This window comes from Myotis nattereri, assembly GCF_964212035.1.
Source record: "Myotis nattereri genome assembly, chromosome: 1".
In the NCBI taxonomy this organism is placed as follows: domain Eukaryota; kingdom Metazoa; phylum Chordata; class Mammalia; order Chiroptera; family Vespertilionidae; genus Myotis; species Myotis nattereri.
The window spans coordinates 147,990,252-148,006,621 of NC_138075.1; the positions used below are offsets into that span (position 1 = coordinate 147,990,252).

The 16,370-nt window shown below is 40.2% G+C and overlaps 1 protein-coding gene and 1 pseudogene across 3 annotated transcripts in view; one reads left to right on the plus strand and one right to left on the minus strand.

Moving 5' to 3' along the window:
• The window catches only part of ELOVL6 (ELOVL fatty acid elongase 6), a 146,088-nt gene that overhangs the window by 15,101 nt on the left and 114,617 nt on the right, over positions 1-16,370 (minus strand). The gene's annotated exons all lie outside the window — the stretch shown is intronic.
• Positions 9,065-11,150, plus strand: LOC308516183 (geranylgeranyl pyrophosphate synthase-like; annotated as a pseudogene). Its single transcript has 2 exons — positions 9,065-9,751; positions 10,913-11,150. The product of its transcript is annotated as a geranylgeranyl pyrophosphate synthase-like (transcript).

Here is a 16,370-nt window from a genome sequence, read left to right on the forward strand (position 1 = left end):
GAGGGACCCTTCTCATTTGTACTATGCACATTTCTGCATTGACTATTTTAAAGTAAGCATATATTAATTACACTGACAGTTTAAAATTGACGTATTTTTAATAGGCGACTAGGTACGATGGCTACAACTGAGTCAACAATCACAACGACACCTACAAAGCTTCACCACACTGCACTGGGCCTGGTGAAAAGACACAGTCATTTACTGAATCAACACCTATGTCCTCCACGTCCACCAGTGTCAAGAGACTACAGTGCTTCCTGGGGCAGGGAGAGGATCTCTACAGCGGTTCGCAGAGACAGTCAACATGCACGTAAACATGTGGGTGTTTGACATAAATGAAGTTCAAACTCTGACACAAACCATTTGTGGTGCTGACACATACTGGGACTCTGTCGTCGGGAGTCACCTCTGGATACCTCGTGTGCTACATAAGTCGATGTTGGGATGTCCAGAGTAAAAGTGTGGAAAACAAGTTCTCATTTTCAGGTTGTATTTGTTTTTTGTTTTTTTCTTTTACAGGGTTTTGGCTATTTTCCCCTCTGTAACTGCTGGGGGTCTATGTGAAGAAGGGTGAGACACATGGCTAACTTTCTTTCAAACCCAGGCACTCACCGTGAGGTCTGACCATTTATCAGCTTGAGAAAAGAAGTGACTCTCTATTCTAGATTTCCAATTTTAATGCCAATAGTAAGTCAAAGCAGAATATCTCAGTAATGACTATAAGAATTCCAGAATTCTGCCGTGGGAAGAGTCTTTGGTATAATATTTTCAATTACTTCAATATGAACACCAATAGGTAGTAACATTACATTTTTATTGTTTCCTTACTGGCCTTCAATGAAAATGCAAGGTATTTTGAAATTAAAATAAGCCTTCTGAAGTATTTTTTATTTTAAGTATCAAACACGCCCCGAGCCTACCACTCTGCTCACTCAGTAACCAAAGAGGCAATTAATTATTTCCAGGACTGGACAATGAAAATGTTTTATTATACCAATCCTATATAATAAAAGCCTAATATGCAAATCGACCTAAGAGTGGAATGATCAGTTGGTGGGGCCGGCATGCAGGCGGCGCCAGGCCAGCCAAGGCAGGTGCCAGCAGGCAGAAGGAGGGGATGGCAATCAGGGTGGGGGGGGGGGAAGGAAGGGGCAGCAACCCACAGTGGAGGAGGGGCGATGGGGGGGGGGGGGGCAGGGCCAGAGCTGTCCCCTGGTGGTCAGTGCACTCTCACAGGGATGTCCAGAGGGAGCGGGCCTAAGCTGTCAGTCAGACATCCCCTGAGGGCACAGGCCAGGCTGAGGGACTCCCCTGCTTCGTGCACTGGGCTTCTAGTCTATATAATAAAAGCCTAAGCAACTGTTAAAGCAGAATGACCACACTAACCAGTCGCTATGATGTGCACTGACCACCAGGGGGCAGATGCTCAATGCAGTAGCTGTCCCCTGATGGTCTGTGCACTCCTACAGGGGGAGCGCCACTCAGCCAGAAGCTGGGCTCAGGCTGGCAAGCGTAGTGGCGGTGGCGGGAGACTCTCCCACCTCTGTGGCAGCGCTAAGGAGCAGTACGCAGTAAGGAGTGAGGGCTCCTGGACTGTGAGAGGGTGCAGGCCAGGCTGAGGGACCCACCTGCCCCCCAGTGCATGAATTTCATGCACCGGGCCTCTAGTATCCTATAATCAGAAAAAGAATAAAAAAGGTGTGAGATATTTTTCAGTTGTCAAAACATGGCAACAGCTGATCCAATAGCAGCATCTCTTTATAAACATAGGGAGAGGTCACTGATTTTCCTGATAGCAAAGCACACTGCCATTTGTCTTAGACTGACATTTTCCAGAGTAGGAAGAATAGTAATGATCCCAGAACAGGTTAAACAAATTCACAACAACCAAAAAGCTCACTGGGACGCCTCTAGACTCGGGCAGTGAGGCAGGATTACAGTGTTTGCGATACTGAGCAATGGCATATCCACATCAGGATCACGTGAACAGAGTGTGACCCGCCTTCTGAAACCTTTCCATGCCTGATGACAGGTATCCTCAACAGACAATGTCTGCTTTAGTCTGGTCTAGTATTTAGCCTTTGCTAAAAACACGTTTTTAAATAATAGTGTGGATTGTTTTGGGTCCTTATATCAGCAGTTAAATGGGGCTGTTCATTGTAGTCTCTTGATAATTTACTCCCCCTGTGTCTCCACTAACAATTCAGAGAGCACAATTTCACTCTTTACTGAATGATCATTTCTAGGTTTGATTCACTTATTGTGACTGGAATCTTAAAGTGGATATCTCCACTTAAAAGTTCAAATGTCTCCCAAACACCTTGTGGTTCAGGCACATGAGGCTAAAATGGCTTATTACATATATATCAAAATTTAAAATACGTACATCCTTTGACCTTTCATTGTTAGAAATATAACATACCCTTTGGCTATACTTGCAAAAGTATACCAAATTGTATGTTTTGTAATATATAAAAGACGGTTAGCACATAATATAAAGTCCACTGACACGAGAATGGTTATATAAATTACAATAAACACAGTATAGTTAGGTATAAAATGTGCTGCTTTAGGTGCTGATATAGGAGAGCTCCGAGATACCTGATGATGAAGTGAAAAATCTAAGGCGCCAGACCATTCTGTGTGGTGTGATCCAATTTGTGTACATTTTAAAAAGGTGATGTATATATGTACTAACAGTTATAAAATATCTATGGAGGAAAACCCTTTAAACTGTTAACAATGATACCTATTAGAATTTTGTTTTACAATACCCATGTATTTCTTTTTTCAGAAGCCACTGGAAACCTAATTTTATTTTTTTATTTTTTTTTATATATTTTATTGATTTCTTACAGAGAGGAAGGGAGAGAGATAGAGAGTTAGAAACATCGATGAGAGAGAAACATCCATCAGCTGCCTCCTGCACATCTCCTACTGGGGATGTGCCTGCAACCCAGGTACATGCCCTTGACCGGAATCGAACCTGGGACCTTTCAGTCCGCAGGCCGACGCTCTATCTACTGAGCCAAACCGGTTTCTGCGGAAACCTAATTTTAAATGATCATTTCAATATTTATAATCAGGTAATCCTTAGGAATTTTTTTAATGATAAAAGAATGACATATTAAAGGCCTGAATGCTATGTAGATAGTCAGTAACTCTTTTGCTTCTAAGAGATCAGAAATGTTAGATGAATGAAGCTTTAGTCTACAGGGGTATCAGAGAGCCAACAACAACCATGAAAAAGAACAGACATAAAAACTGAGACACATGGAAAGACAGCAACAGACTGAGTAAGAAAGCTGATCCTAAATTAGCATGAGCAAAGGAGGATAGTTAAGGCCTTTTTGGAGAAATATCACTTAAGTCCCGAGGTATGGAGTAGCTTCCACTATATTTCTTGAGATGGAATCAGTTACATACTAGCATATATACGGGCAGGCCTGGGAGGCATGGCTGGTTCCGTTCCAAACCACCACAATAAAGAGAGTTTCACAATAAAGTGAGTTGTAATCATTTTGCTGGTGGAGGGTCTCGCCCTCAATTTGTAAAAAACCGCAACATATGTGAAGCTCAGTAAAGCGAACCACAATAAAACGAGGTATGCCTGTAGGGAGATTCATGAACTTCTAATCAATGCTACATGTTGCCGTGTGAGTGTGTCAGAGCTGAAGGCTTCATGGAAGAAGCTGTAAGTGAGGAAAGTCTTGCAGCGCAGAGAAGCGATCTTATGTAGCAGAGAATGTGGTTCTGCCACAGACACACGAAGGTGGAGACACAGTGACTGCTCTCTCCACTCACCACAAATCCCTTGGTAAGTCAGAAAACCAATCTGAAACAGATGTTCTTATTGAATGTTTGGTAAGCTGGGTTGCTTTCAATTCACTTTCTGATGCATATGTCTATTCCCTTAACTTGTAAAGCTAGGCATAAAAATAGCCTTAAGAGTCTGAATGTTGCTTACATATGACTGCTAGTGCAGTCCTTGCATCTGGGGTGTGCAATGTGGATATAACTCACTTGTTTCAGGCATCTGACAAGGCTAAGAAATGCTGGGTCCAATTGGGCAAAATCACCTGATAAAAACCAACCTGGTAGAGCAGGGAATAAGAAAAGGTGGGGAGATTAAAAATAAACAATGATAATAATAATGACAATTGGTACAATTTCTCAAAAGAAATGTGACACCTAGCTACGGAACTTACCACATTTAAGTTTTGATTTGAAATTTTGATTAAGAATGTAAGCTGTTTCATAAAACAGACAAGATTTTCTTTTACTTCAGCTACTATATTATGTTTTAATCTGAAATATATTGGCACGACTAGTAGCTTCAGCCCCAGCAGGGCCAAGCGTGGAGGGCAGCCACTGCTTACTTCACCCTGACTCTGAGGCCACCAATGCCAGCTTCAATTCTGGCTGACAAGTACTTGACTGTGCAGGTATTGTGCTAGATGCTGGCATGATATTCCAGTAGAGGAACGTTATTGAACTCTGACATTATAAAATGTGATTCTCGTTTTATAATTATCCTGGTTTGCAGACAGAAATAGGCTAGGAGAAAGGGCAGGAGACTGGTTCCAGGTCACACAGTTACTAAGAAGCTTCTGACTCCAGTCCCAGTGCTTTGCCTTTCACGCAGCGCTGATCCTGAACTCCCCACCAGACTTTCATTTAGGATAGTAGTTCTCAACTTGATGGGATATTACAATCACCAAGAAGCATTAACATATGCCTAGGACCCATCTCATAGCAATTAACTCAGAACCTCAGCCATGGAAGAAACCTATGGGTTCTAGTTATGAGTTAAGAACCCCCTGGAGACTTCGCCCTCCAAGATGCTTTCCTGCTGCCCTATTCCCCGACCCCCCTCCAACTCCACGAACCTTCAGATGAAGTTGCTCAGATAACTGATGAAGAAAACTGCCTACCGATGCATCACTGCTGTCCTTGATGAGAATCCTTGTCCCTGAATTTTAAGCCTCGGGGTTCTGCTAAATTTTACAAAATTAATGTCTTCTCGTGCTTTCTTCCTGTGCCTTCTTTATTCAACCAGGGATGGGATGCTACCTAATGCATTCCAGGGCAGGGCAAGTGAGGCTTGCCCATGACTAAGGCAAATGGGCTTTCAACTACCTATGGAAAGAACAGTGTGCTGGTTTCTGGACTTCTACAACAAGAACAAAGAGATCAAGTACTATCATAGTGTCTCCACCTGAGTGCAGCAGAAAATCAAAACAGGACGCTGCAGGAACTGGAAAGAACCTAAAAATAAATGTGGGCAATAGTGAAGATTAACGTGAAAGCCACAAAACTCACCGGGATCATCAAAGTGTTAGTCATCTTGTTTCTAAAGAAAACGTTGTTCCTCTGGGAAAGCTCTTAATCTCGTTTGGAATATTACCAGATTATTAGGACAGTGACAATTCCAGTGCCAGGACTAAGAGCATGGCCCCATTAACTCCACTGCACAGTCTTAACTAGGTTTCACAGTTGCATAAGGGAAATTTTTTTCCCCCCCAAGGAATGATTCATGACAATTTCATTGGAAGAGTATGTGAACATGATGAATAACATTATATGTCTGAATAGTCTCTCCCCTACTCCAACCAAACAACCAACCAAACAAACAAACAAATAAAAAAGATAAAAGATAAAAAAGGGAGGGAGAGAGAAAGAAAGGAAGAATGACATCATGACCGTCAGTTTTCCACATCCTTAGAACTAGGACTAGGAATGCCCTTTAGGATTCCAGCCCTAAACTTCTGTAGCTCATGTTATAACTCTAAGAAAGGGAGGAAACCTAAACCATAAACTGCTGGTCTTTATCTGCCCACTTCCTTCCTTTGAGTTTATCTAAAAATCCATTAGATTAATTTTTAAAACATTGTTATTTTTCTGAAAATTTCATAGTTGTTCACAGTAAGTGAAGTATTATAATCAAAGGACATACTAGAGAAAGTAAATCTGAACAATATTCATGTCACAAATAATAAGTATATATGCCTACTAGGTGAATAGGCCTGGTGTCATATCTCACTCCTATAGAAAAATGTTTACTGTTTAAAGAAACCAATCAAATATCACCACTCAAAAGAGATAGAAAAAGCAAAGATATTCCTTTCTAAATTACATCTTTTGTTAATATTTTTAAAGAGATAGATACAGACCTCCAGGAAAGTTTCTGGGGGATTTTCCAAAGGATTACAGAGCCTGAGACATCTGGTGATCTCTTTGACAGGTGAACTTGGTGATGTCGTAAGGGGAGTCAGCCTCCCCATCTCCCAAGTCCTTTGGCATCTGAGGTATAGAAGTTCTCAAACGAGATCAATTCACCACCACCATCATGAAATTAGTGGGATGGGTAAAGACAGACAGATAATGACTGAAGCCCTTCGATGACAGCTATCGACTTGCTAGAAAGTGCCTCTTGGCAGCTGACCAGCAATCATCTCAGAACATTGAGTCTGTAGGCTAAACACTGGCAGATGTAAAAATTCTCTGTGCTGTTATTCCTAGAAATCATTGGAAATTTATCTTCCAGGTGAATATTAAGCTCTTCTACTGTGAAGTGTTTATAGATGGTGCCCAGATGGGTCCCCCTTCAAATGTGTCACGCTGGCAGCAGATGGCAGTGCCTGTGCTGCAGAGTCATCTGCTGCTCCAAAAGAAACCCCAGCAAAAAATCCACACATGCAATCTCTGAACTTATGGCCAATTTGAATTCTCTTATTTCAAAATCACCCAGGATGCTGGCTTGGCTACTCTGACAAGTGTCAGTACCCAAATGGTCTGTTCTGGGACCCTCCATTTCAAGAGTTTCCTTTTGCTCAAAGGAAGCCTGAGAATTTTCATTCTCCGGCACCTGGATGCCCAAATCAAATTTTCCCATAATTCTGCACGATGAGGCAACAGGAACTCTTTGCCCCAATTTAATCACAAAATGATTCTGAACACAAAAATATTAGCATAGATAAGCACATTTTTATGCATTTGTGCATACGAGGTCTAATTTGAAAAATAAAATCACTCTTTTCTTTAATTCTTCTATAGATCTTAGCTTGTTTCCTGTCTGGTTCCAATTTTTCCATGAATCCAGATATTTGAATAGAGAATTCAAACAGGACAACTTTGATATCGACTAGCAGCAAAGAGTAGAGATGACTGCCTTTAATTACTATACCTATAAAAATATCTATATATATAAAAGCCTAATAGGCACATTGTCCCCTCGGGAGTTCTACCCAGAGACCAGGAGTTCAATCGCTCGCTATGACGTGTGCTGACCACCAAGGGGCAGTGCAGAACAAAGGAAGGCCCTGGCCGGCAGCCAGAAGGAAAGCTCTGGTGGGCAGCCAGAAGGCCCTGATCAGCCCTGATGGCTGGCCAGGCCTGGGGACCCTACCCAGCCTCTAGTTTTATATATAAAATTTCATGCACCTTGGCCCAAGCACAAGACAAGCACATCTCTCAGTAATATTATACCTATAAGACTTAATAAAACATTAATAATTTTAAAAATATATAATACCCATTGAAATACTATATGTGAAAATATTCCTAATATCTAAGGCATCCTTTAGATTAAGTTTAAGGTATTATTAGAGAGGCAGCCCAGTGCTAGGCAAAGAAAATCTGGCTGTTAGATTCCTAATCTCGTCTCCTCTTATCAAGTGCTTTAGGGCACGTCTCATAATTCTCACTTGTTTTATAAAATGGAGATGGCATTGTCTGATATTCTGCCTGCATCATACATTGTCACGAGGATCACATAAGCTGATGGATGTTAAAATTACTCACTCAACAACATTATTGTTGATATCAGGACAACCTCTTTCATCAACAAATCTTTTCCTGACTACATCACTTTCATTTATTTCATATATTCTCATATATTTCAAAGCAAATACACTCATAGTAACTGTGTTCTGTGAATTTTAAGAGCTGGAAACATGCTTAAACTCTCCTACCTGTTCTGATTTTTCTCTTCTCTCCCCCCACCCCCCAAAGTCAATACATGGCTTTTATTGCATCTTTAAAATATCACAAACAGAGCTGAGGAACCATCCAGCCTCTTGCTCTTTCTATAGCTGGGTAACTTGGATCTTACTCACCAGCCTGCTGAACTGTTCGTTTTTCATAAACATAGATAACATCCAAAATTTTTCTGACATCCTTGTTTTTCACTGTTGTGGCTTTTGCTGAATCAAAGCAGCTGAATTTGATACAAGTTCCTTCCCTTAAGAATTAACTCATCTTTCTGGGCTTGAGACACTACCAAACACCAGAACAAGCAAAGCCCAACCTCATCTGAACCTTGCAGATCTATTTTTTGCCCAAGAAATTCCTAATTTCAATGAGAGAACCATTCTCCTGAATAACGACATTGAGGGAAAGTGAGCATGTACAGATCTCATCTTGTAACAGAAGTCCAGTGGAACACCCTTGATCCTGCCCTGTGCGTGTCTGCAGACAGTGTGAACAGTAGCCAGTTTCTTTCTATTTCCCATCCATTATCAGCCTGGAGCCTCTTTTTCTTTCCAAGGAGACTGAGTTCTACATTGATGTAATTGAAGTCCCTCCACAGGGTGCCTCTGGGGCCCTTCCAATAACTGCGGCCCTTCAGTGTGATGTCCACGTTTTCTGTGACATGGACAGTCCGATTGCTGAGAATGGTCCTTGTCCTCCCAGTAGGTGTAGCTAAGAGTGCTGTTCTGCTTATTTTTGTGCTTTTCTTTTTTCTTCACAAAATATTTTAAAGGTTAATCTGTTAGATTTCAGTATTCTGGTAACTTTCAAGAGAAGACATCTGTATGTACATCTGTCTCTTAGTAGGAAATAGTATCCAGCTACTAACAGATTAACCATTGAAAACAACAATGTTGAGTGTGACCTGGACGGCGCATTTCTTGAGGCTGAGGAGGGTGGGGAGTTCTGGATGCAGGAAGGGGAAGGATTCATGTAGGCATCAGGAGGAGCTACAATGTAGGAAGTCCAGGACCGGTGGTGCAGAACTGTGATCTCTTTGTTGAACCATCATCAGCTTTGGAATTCAACAATGGAGAAGACTCAAAAACAGTCCAAAGAATTCTGCTAGAACCCCACAAGTACTTGCTATAATTACCAAGTAAACAAATGAGAACCAAACTTTCAGAGGCATTTAATCATTGGCTAAAAGTTCCAAAAGATAAGCTTCAGATTATCATTGAGGTGCAGGAAATGTAGCATGATGCCAGTTTACTCATTGATGATATTGAAGACAACTCAAAACTCCCACGTGGCACATCGCATCTATGGGATTCCATCTGTCATCAATTCTGCTACTTACGTATATTTTCTTGGCCTAGAGAAAGTCTTATCTCTTGATCACCCAGATGCCATAAAGCTTTTTACCAGCCCGCTTTTGGAACTCCACCAGGGACGAGGCTAGATATTATTGGGGGGTGAGCTACACTTGGCCCCCTGAAGAAGAATATAAAACGATGGTGCAGCAAAATACAGGTGGACTGTTTGGATTAGCAGTAGGTCTCATGCAGTTGTTCTCTGATTACAGAGAAGATTTAAGGCACTATTTGATAAACTTGGGCTTTTTTTTCCAAATTAGAGATGATTATGCTAATCTACACTCAAAAGAATATAGAGAAGACAAAAGCTTTTGTGAAAATATAACAGAGGGAAAGTTCTCATTCCCTGCTATTCATGCTATTTGCTTGAAGCCTGTAAGCACCCAGGTGCAGAATATCTTGTGCTAGAATTGAAACCATAGATATAAAAAAATACTATGGGGAAAAAAAGAAGATGGCGGGTGGCAGGACAGCATATGTTGTGGCAATATCTTTACTGACACAGCTCCTAGGGCAATGGAAACTAAGGAGAAAATAAACAAACAGGACTACAGCAAATAAAAAGCTTCTGCACAGCAAAAGAAACCATCAACAAAACAACAAGAAAGTCCACAACAAAACTGCAAGAAAGCCCATATTTGCCAATGTTATATTCGATAAGGGTTTAATTTCCAAACTTTATAGGGAACTCATACAATTTAACAAAAGGAAGATAAGCAATCCGATTAAAAAGTGGGCAAAGGACCTAAATAGTCATTTTTTGAAAGTGAACATACAGAAGGCCAAGAGACCTATGAAAACATGCTCAGTCACCGTGAGATGCAAATCAAAATGACAATGAGGTACCATCTCACACTTGTCAGGAGGGCTAGCCTCAACAAATCAACAAATGACAAGTGCTGTCGAGGAGGTGGAGAAAAAGGAACCCTCGTGCACTGCTGGTGGGAATGCAGACTGGTTCAGCCATTGTGGAAAACAGTATGGAGTTTCCTCAAAAAATTAAAAATGAAATTCCCATTTGACCCAATAATCCCACTTCTAGGAATATATCCCAAGAAATCAGAAACATCAGTCAGAAAGGACATATGCACACCTTTGTTCATAGCAGCACAATTCACCATAGCTAAAATTTGGAAACAGCCTAAGTGCCCATCGGCAGATGAATGGATTAAAAAAATGTGGTACGTCTACACAACAGAATACCATGCTGCTGTGAAAAAGAAGGAACTCTTACCATTTGCAACAGCATGGATGGAACTGGAGAGCATTATGCTAAGCGAAATAAGCCAGTTGAAGAAAGGTAAATATCACATGATCTCCTTCATTTGTGCAACATAATGAACAACATAAACTGATGAACAAAAACAGATCCAGAGAAAGAAAAGCATAGAACAGGACCATCACACTTCAGAGGGAAAGCAGGGTGAGGGTGGGGATGGAATGGGGGGAAGAGATCAACTAAAGGACTGTATGCATGCATATAAGCATAACCAATGGACACAGACATTAAGGGAGTGAGGGCATGTGCTGGGACATTAAGGGGGGTGGGGATGGCAGGGGAGAGGTCAATGGGGGAAAAAGGAAACATATGTAATACTATATGTAATACTTCAAACAATAAAGAATTTTAAAAAATACTGTGTACATTATCATGAGAATGTAGGTTCTTTTGAATACACATGGAATACTCTTAAAGAGCTTGCATCCAAAGCCTATAAATAAATTGATGTACTTGTGGGAACCCTTATCTAGTAGCTCTAATAAAAGACAAGTAAAATGTTCAAAGATGAGAATGAGTAATATTAAGCCCTTCTTGATTAGGCCTGATAGCTTATTTTGGTTGATTGTATTTTAGCCTATCTTTTAAAAAATTTGGAGCAAGCTCTTTGTCTCTAACAACTAAGTGGACAGGGGTGATTTGGGTGAAGTGATTTTCATTTAGAACCACTCTGTAATCATTGTACAAAATTGAAGGAATCAAAAGAAGTCACATTTAAATAGGTCTAATTTGAATGTCATAGTGTATTGTGGCCAACTCTGCCAGGAATATTTGATTAATTCTGTCAATAAAAAATTCAACTTCCAAAAAAAGAAAAAAAAGAAACCAACAACATCGACCACAAAAATACAGAAAGCATTAAAGCCCATTTAGTCACTGCTTCTCCATCTCTTCAAGTTCACAGAAATATCTCCATCTCTAATGTGACCACAACACATATGCTACCAAGCTCATGGGAGCTGAGAGTTGGTATACTTTGCACTTGCACTGGCCTAGTATTCTATCAGTCCTATCCTAGGAGCATAGTATCATTCTTTCAACAGAGGAATATATGTATTGTTAACCCTTAAAGTAGAAAAAGCTTAAAGTGTGTGTATATATATAGATATATAGATAGATAGATAGATATAATTAAAGTTTATATATATGATAGCTGTATCCAATTTTCTTTGGGACATAAGTCTGGAAGTGGGCTAAACCTGTGAATTACCTTGGGCCCTTGAGCACTTTATGAATAATAGGAACTCAGTGAGTATTTGTGTAATATGACAGTTATGATTATGACTAGGATTGGGCAATAAAAACAAAATGTTAAAACAGTCTGAAGACCGAGCTATTGAACTTTCCAAATGCAAAGCCGAACTCTCCAGACTTCTACATTTCCTCAGGGGAGAAGGTCTTCTTACTTCATCATCAAATATGAGCGTATGTTGAGTATTCCCTCCATCACTGTCCCTCACTTCCCAGCCATCCCAACAATGAGGATGAGGCCTTTGAGTTTTAAGGCTTTTCTCCCTTCTGGAGGAAAATCCATCTTCCATCTAATGATTGAGAGGAGAAATGAAAAGATACAGTGGAGGTTAGTTGGTTTGTGTTTGGCCTTTCTGAGCTCACTTTTTGGCCTTCTCCCTTGATCTTGTTGCTTTCCCTTCCCTTACTCACATCCCTTCAAAACTCTGGGTTTCCAAATACACATTCTTCTGCTTCTCCATTTCTTCAAAAAAAAAGGAAAAACCCATATTTCACAATTAGATGTTAGAGGACAAATGTGATTGGAGGAGGGAATGACTGAAACTCCCTTACTCTTCCTAGAGTGTTAGGTAAGTTTTCAATGGATAGAATTGTAGATAATCCAGATCTTTAAAGAGTTCTGGACAGGAGAGGGCCAGGAGTTTTTAATCACTCATTCATTCAATCAATTATTTCCTGAGCATTATATATGTGCCAGGCGTTATTTTGGCTGAAGGAGAGGCCTAAAACTTTAGGACCTGGAGAAGTTTAGAGAGAATGTGGATGCGGCATTAGGTATTGGGTCTGCACCAAGAAAAATAAACTCAACAGATAGGTCTCACATTTCTTGCAGCTTACATTTTAAAGCAGGAAAAGAGGTAGTATGTTAGCAAATGTGTACTATACCAGAAGATAGGGAGTGGGAATGGAGGTTGTTATTTTAGATACAGCATATCAATAATATGGTGACATCTAAGCAAAGACCTGAAGAAAGTGATGGAATAAGAAGTTGTCTTACATCCCTTGACCCTGGACTTCACTGGATCCCTAGGTCAAGTTGTACCCTATTCCTTTGTCTTCTGGAGCTGGAATTGCATGAGCCACTAAGTCCCGTATGTCATCAAGAAGATTATGATTAGGGTTCTGCCTCCAGTGGGTTGGCGTAAAACCAGAAAAATAGGCACAAGGCCAAATCTCACATTGTTCCATCTTTATTGCTCAGGGAGCAATTTTACTTAAAACAAGAGTACTAGAAGGGTCTTAGGTATCTCCCAGTCCAAACTCTTATTACCTTGGGCAATCACTTATGCTAACATCAAAAAGGTGGATTTCCTAGGTAACTAGTGGCCTGGTGCATTGATTCGTGCACTGGTGGCATTTTTTGGCCTGCCAGTTTCGGCCCAATCCCAGCAGGCCAGGCTGAGGTACCCCACCGGTGCATGAATCCATGCAACAAGTCTCTAGTATGCATATAAGGTCTTTGGTTAATCTCTTCCTGCCCTTCTCTCTCCCCCTCCCCCCAAGATTCATCAGTCTGTTCCATGTTTCAATGCCTGTGTGTTGAGCGTCTGCTCACTGGTAGTCATTGTGCATCATAGTTACCAGTCAAATGGTCAGACTATTGCTTAGGCTTTTATATATATATAGATGGCTTTTAAAATATTGGAACCAAAGAGAAATCAGAAAGTCCAAACATAGGTGGCATGTGCCTTTGATAAAAGTGCTAAAATGACTTCCTGAAATAAAGCAAAGTTTCCAACAATAAAGAGATAATAGAATGCAAGCCAACTTGATCAAAACTACCACAGCCATAGTGGTGTTGCATAGAACTATTGTGGCACAAAGATGGAAATATAGAACAAGCCAAGTAGAAAACTCAGCACCAGTATTGCACAGTCACAGCCAGCAGCAACACCAGAAAGAGATGAAGAAGTTGCCTGATAATGACTCAGCACTTGACATTATAAACTAAACCCATTTATAACTAAAGATGAAGAATTAGTGATGAGTGCGGAAGAGAGGACATGAGTACAAATGTCTGAGACTAAAATGCAATGAAGCATGAGATGAGGATGAAATCAGAACGCATCTCTGTAACTTACTGTGACTATTTATAACTATATATGTATGATAAGCTGTATCAAATTTTCATTATATAATGATCTCAACCACTATCCACAAACTCTTTAAGCAGCTCCATAGAAATCTCAAATTAAGGACCCCCTCCAGGTATTGTTACATATAAATATCAGAGCTAGTAAACATTTGAACATTGTGATAATAATCCAGTATCCAACATGAGCAAAATCAGAGAGCATAGCTATCCCTTTGGAAAATTCTGATTTTTATCAGATTGCTTATATATGGGCTTATTCTTTTTTTATTATTATTCTCTGATACTTTATCCATCCAGACAGCTGGTTTATTTCAAAAGGAGAAAGTAAGCCACCCACCAAAATGACTGTAATTGGGAAAACTGACAATAGCAAGTGTTGGTGAGGATGGGGAGCAACTAGAACTTTCACTTGTTGTTGGTAGGAGTGTAAATGGGTACAAACCCTTTGGAAAGCTATTTGCCAGACTGAGAAAATTCTCTCCTAGGTGTATACCCCAAAGAAACGCCAACATAATGTGCACTAAAAGACAGGTATAAAAATGTTCACCTCAGCATTATTTATAGCCCCCAAATAGACACAATCCAAACGTCTACCTAGAATACAGTGAAATAAAAAGTATAAATGAAGTACTATACAGTAATGAGAAAAAGGAACTATGGCTATAAGCAAAAACATGGATGGTCCTCACATATATAATGCTGGATTAAAGAAAGCATACACAACACCACATATTGTATGATTCTGCTCGTATGAAGTTTAAATCCAGGCAAAATTAATTTGATGATAGAAGTCAGAGTAGTGGTTACTTCGGGGGAGATAGTGAATGGGAAGGGGCTCAGAGAGAAGCTGCCGAGGTGTTGGTGATGTTCTATAATCTTGATCTGGGTGGGGACTACATGACTGAGTTCACTTCATTTAAAAAAACATTCACCTCTACTTTTAGGATTTGTGAATTTTTTTGTACATAATATACTGCAAATAAAAAGTTGATAACAAAATTCCATGCTCACTAGGTGCCAAGTGATTTTTAGATGCAAAGGATGAAAAAAAGAGGGAAACAGAAGGAACTTATTGTCATGGAGCCAATATTCCAGTGGAGAGAGGGGAAAATGCATAAAAAAGAGCTTAAAATTTTCAGAGTGTGTTCAGTGCCAAATAAAACTGGGTGAGATAACAATGACTAGAGATTTGGGACAGGAAGATCTGCTGAGGTTAGAAAAGGCTTCGGAGAGGAGGTGACACATGAGCTGATGAGAAAGAGCCAGTCCAGATAAGACCTGGAGAAGAACCTAGACAACAGCACAGCAGGACCTCACGTATGCCCAGCTCATTCCTGCTGTGTTCGTGCCCACAGGGGGTGAAATGAAATGCAGTTCAACAGTGGGCAGGAACTACGTCTTGTAGGGCCTTTGAAACGTTTCTATGTTATAGGGATAATGGTATTACTAATTAATAATAAATCATAAAATAGATTTTATTTTCATTACACCGCATAGGCGCTTGTGAAATTTAAGCAGGGGAGTGACATGAAGTGATTTATGTTTTTAATGAAAATTTAGACTGTGTGAAGAATGGGCTGTAATATAATAAGACACAGTATAACAATAATATTAACAGTTAATAAGTGTATAATTATTATATTACATAATAATAAGAATTTACCATTATATTGTATAAGAAATCTACCAGGGAGAATATTTAGAAGGATATTATATTTCTCATTGCCAAATGAGATTATGATGGCTGGTACATGGTAATAGTGGATATGAACAGAAAAAAGTAGATCAATTTGGTATGTATTTGGGCAATACAGCTGCTTAGACACCCTGGCAGAGTTCTGTATAGATATATTAGATATGAGATGCCTATGAGACATTCAAGTGAAGATGAAGTAGCTTTTAAATATGTTTTATTGATTTTTTTTACAGAGAGGAAGGGAGAAGGATAGAGAATTAGAAACATTGATGAGACAGAAACATCGATCAGCTGCCTCCTGCACACCCCCTACTGAGGATGTGCCCGCAACCAAGGTACATGCCCTTGACCGCAATCGAACCTGGGACCTTTCAGTCCACAGGCCGACACTCTATCCACTGAGCCAAACCAGTGACGGCATGAAGTAGCTTTTAGATAAAGGACCAATTGGAGTTTAGGGAAGAGATCAGGACTGGAAACTTCAATTTGGGAGTTATCTGATATTTAAACATGGCTTAATGAGATGATATCTTTTATGGAGAGAATGTAAATAGAAGAGAGAAGGAACCACACAACTGAGCCCTAAGACACTTCAACTTTTGTAGGTCGGATACGAGGAGGTGGAATAAGGTGTTGCTGAGAAGCTGTGGGGAGATGTCATAGGTCCATAAGAGGTAAAGAGGATGCTGATGATGGGTT